This window comes from Sylvia atricapilla, chromosome 3 (assembly GCF_009819655.1).
Source record: "Sylvia atricapilla isolate bSylAtr1 chromosome 3, bSylAtr1.pri, whole genome shotgun sequence".
NCBI classification, from domain to species: Eukaryota; Metazoa; Chordata; class Aves; order Passeriformes; family Sylviidae; genus Sylvia; species Sylvia atricapilla.
The window spans coordinates 56,904,431-56,908,989 of record NC_089142.1 but is presented as its reverse complement, the minus strand read 5'-3'; positions in this window follow the sequence as shown (position 1 = coordinate 56,908,989).

The following is a 4,559-nucleotide window of genomic DNA, read 5'->3' as shown; positions in this document are numbered from 1 at the left end:
TGGCGCCCAGGGAGGAAATGAGCGCCCGCCCCGCCCCGCGGGCGGCGGCTGCGCGCGCACCCGGTGGCAGGGCGGGCGGCGCTGCGGCGGTGCCGGGCCGCGGCGGGGACGGCTCGGCCTGCTCGCGGGCGGCCGTCGCCCGGGCTAGCCGCTCGCCCTGCCGGGAAGCGGCGACTCCCACGGGTTGTTAAAGCGCCGATTTAAAGCCCGTCGGCCGAACGGGCCGCGCAGCGCCCGTACCCGTGGGGTGCCGCGCGGCCTCCTGCCGGCGGGGGGCGCCGCTGTCCGGTGCGATGGGGCGAGCGGCGCCCGTCTCCCGCCAAAGCGGCTGAGGGGAGGGAGGCCCCGCGCCTCCTGGGAAAAGCGCTTGGCGCCTTCCCGGAAGGCTGGCGGAGAGGATGGGATCTCTGGGAAGGAAGACTGCGCGCAGCAGTAAATGGAGTAAATAAAATCCAGTGAAGTATGCCCTTCATTGCGGTCTAGCACTGAGCTGGTGCATTAAAATAAAGTTTATCCTCCTTACTATCCGTGATTTCGCAAGCTGTGCTATTGGGTAAATACTTTTGCCGGTGAAGTCGTAAAGCTGCTGTAGGCTAAATTAGTCTTGTCTCCTGGGCTGCAGAGATGAAATTGGTTGCCACTCACTATGTCAGTGCTGAGGGTGCTGCAGAGCTCTGTCCTGACCCTTAACCCATGGCAGAAAGAATTTAATCTCTACAGAATGGAACCCAATGCACGGGGTCCCACATCCACATGTATGTGCATGTAGGAATCCACGAAATTTTCAGTGAGGACTTAAAACGTTTAAAAACCATGCTACAAGTGATTTGACGTAGCTACCCGAGGTAGGATGGTAAGGTGACCACAAGGAGAAAGGACCTGAATAAATGCCTTTGAAATCTTACCTCATCTAAAAGTGAAAAGAGATATGCCACAATTACTGTACTTCCCTGCTCCTGCTTTTCTTGCAGATAGTTTTTTAACCATTCAAGATTCCAATTAAGAGGTGAAGCCGTCCCAGGATATGGCAGCATGAGAGATGCACTGAAATATTAGAGTAAGCATTAATAAGAGCATTAATGTAGCAAATTGCTTGATTTCCTCATGTGCAAATGTAAATGTTACAATACTAAAAATGCATATAAACCAAGCAGGAGAAGAAATTGAAACTTTTTCTACACAAAATAGATGCGGACATACACTCAGGGCTGCTTCTATTCTGTGTAGAGCGTACCTAACATTTTCTGTGTATCAGTGCTGATTTAAACTCAAGATCTCCCAGTACTTTGTCTAGAGTTTGGCTACTTTTTGTTATGCTCAGAAACCAAAACTTCCTTTGTGTCTTCTTAGTGGTACAGATAAAGGTCTAGCTCAGATAGACTCTAAGGTGTGAGATGGTAAACCTTCCACAACTGTTTGTGTTCATGAGCACATAGAAAATATTCCTGCTTTTTTTTTTACCCCCTGTCAACACCTAGTTATTTGAAATTTATCTTTACAAGTGTAGATTATATTTGTGGGAAATATGCTAGCTGAGCAAGAGGCAGGCAGCCAGGGACATGTAGAGATAAGTGGAATTAACCTGCAGAGCTTAATATTCTGGGCTGCCTTCCTTCTGTACTTTCAAGTTAGTAAGTATATTATCAGACTACACCTATAATTTTTGTTTGAGCAAATAAGGGCAACAGTTTGGTAACCAGTCCTCTGATACCTTTGGTAAGAGGACATGTAACTGAAATACTCTCTTGTTCTGTTTGCACATAACTTTACACAGTGAGAACTAACCTGGGACTTTTTAGTGCTGCTGGAACAAGCATGTCAACACCTGCCTTGGGTTGGGTTTACAGTGTGGTAACTGGAGTAAATTAGCTTTTCAAATAGTAGGTGGTATCATAACCCCCAGCAGCAGCACCGGTCTTTGGATGAGAAGGCACACCATGATCTGTCCAAGCACGAACACAAAAGCCAAATTCATATATTGATTTGCCTATAATGATAAAATGGAATAGGAACCAGATTATGGATGTGTGGGCAGGACAGCTCACCGGGTTTTAGGTTCCTTGAATGATGGTATGTTACTCATTAACTTAATTATCCATTAACTGGATGGCTCCTCCTTGGTTTTACCAGCTCAGTTATGGGTTTCTGTTCCACCCCTCGGTTTCACACAGAAGCCCTCTGGACCAACACAAATACCATGATGTTTCCCAGCTCTGAGGGATGCTATTTGTCCCTGGGGCAAGCAGATTCTGAGGGAAAACACTTCCTAGCGTAAAAAACCTCTAAAAACCTTGTTAAAAAAATGAGTCTGCAGGTCAGGAAATTGAGGAATTAGAGGGAAAATTACATAAAGCCTGTTTCAAAAGTTAAAAAGAAAAAAAAAACCCTTGGAGTATCGTACATGCTCTTGGCATTTTAAAAGACCTTGAAATATCAGGAACTAAAGAAAGGCCAGCCAGCTCTTGCAAAGGCTGTCCTTGACTTGCAAGGACAGGAGATGAGGCAAGGCAAACCCATGGTACATCTGTTGCAGAGAATGAGCTCTCAGGCACACTGGAAAAGGCTGCTGCAGCCTACAGGTGTGGGAGAAAGATAAAATCTGTGGATTGCTCTGAGAGGAAAGTGATACAGAGAGTTCCTTCAGGTAAAGATCTTGGGCTGCAGAAAGCTCAAATTTGACATCGGAAAACACTTTTAGAGAGGCTTCCTAAATATTAGGCTGCAGGCTTAATGCTGTCTTTATATCCCCTGCTAACATGCTTTTATGGGTCTTAGTGGAATTATCACCTATTTTTCTTACATCTTTATAGCAAGAAGTAACTAAACTTCTTCAGAAAGTTCTTGCAATAATTACTTTTTAATTAACAGTAGTTTTTATCAATTTTATCATATATATCTAGCGAGTGAACTCCAAGACCCTGTCCTGAAGACCTCCCCTGAGTGATAATCCATCCAGATACAATTACAACCAAATGGGGACTCAAACTAAAATCATTTTTGGGGATGCTTGATAAATACTGCTACCTTGCATACAGGTGTGTGTATAGTTGCTAAGGATATAAGCCCAGGTGTTTACTATACTTTTTTTTAGACCATAGAAAGGCCAAGATAATTCTAATAGTGCAAGCGTTTTTCCATGTGAGGGGAAGACAACGTTTTTTAATTAAATGCAAATTATATTATGAACATTCCCTTACAAAGATGGATTCAAGGAAAACACAGATTGCTCTTAACAGAGCCAAGGACATTTTATTGCCTTGATTTCCCTGGACCCTCTCACTCAGGTGGTAGATTGAGAAATTTTAGAAAATGTATCTCTTTACCTCACTGGAAAAACAGTGTGTCTGTCTGTTTTTAGACCATATCTTATGTGCTGAACCTCCTCATAGACAACTGAATGTCAGTCCACTGCTAAGAAAACCTGGAAAAAGAATAAATTTTCTACACATGAAAAAGTCCTTAAGGTAATTAGGGCACCCAGGAAGCCTGAGTGCACTCAGCAGATATTAATACCAATATTTGTGTATAAGACTTCATAGACTAGAGAATTTGCTGTTACAGGAAAGTTGTGAAATCCATTTTTTAAAAAATATAGAATTATCTCATATTAACATTTATGAATTTAAAGTAATTGGATTTTGTTTTGCTGAGGTTTTTTTCCTTTAAGAGGTACAGCTTAGTTTTTATTAAAATCACATTCCCAACAAACCTGTTTTTGCAAATATTCATTGACCAAGTGTCAGATTCAAAGGAAAAAAATGCAAGGGCTTTGCATTTTGGTGACAATATTGATCTTTTAAAAGGTCAGATTTAGAAAAAAGGTTATTTAGCGGGAGAGTAAATCAATGAACACTGAAACCCTTTAACTTTTCATCTATTTCTGATAAAACTGAGCCACCATTAGCAAATGAAAATGCAAAAATCTTTGCGCCTTTAGCATTTCATGGAAAGGCACATGTCCATTTGATTGTGTTCATAGCAAAGTAGTAAATAAACTTGATGCAACTGATAGATAGCAAGTAAGATTTCTGTTCTGAATTGATGGCTTAATTTCCCAGAGTTTAGATTTCCAAGAAATGGCAAAATGTACCAGCATAGGGAAATAGTTTGCTATTGCGTATTGTGCTGCTCGTTAACTATGTTGAATTTAACAGCACAGCTACTCCCATTCAGTAGGTTTTTTTTCCTGCATTTAGGTAACTTAACTTTGATCTGTACCATGCATGTTTCATAACTATTTGCCTTTGTGTGATTGCTACATTATTTTGCTCCATTACAAGCCCCATTTGTCAGTTGGGATCTCAATCCTGGACACCATCCAAACAGAGTTAAATAGAATACTGGAAACCTGATAGACATACCAAGATAAAAATCGTCTCTGTTGTTTTTGGATGTTCCAACCTCACAGCCTGGTTTGTCACTGATGTTGAGCTGCAAAACTTCTGCTGGTTAGGGCTGAGAGCAAAAGTGCAGCAGGTCAGCTTACTGGAGTGAGCTGCCCTGAAGTCTCTAAGGCTGCTTCATATTTGAACTTTTTCTGTCTGCTAGTGAACTGTGGA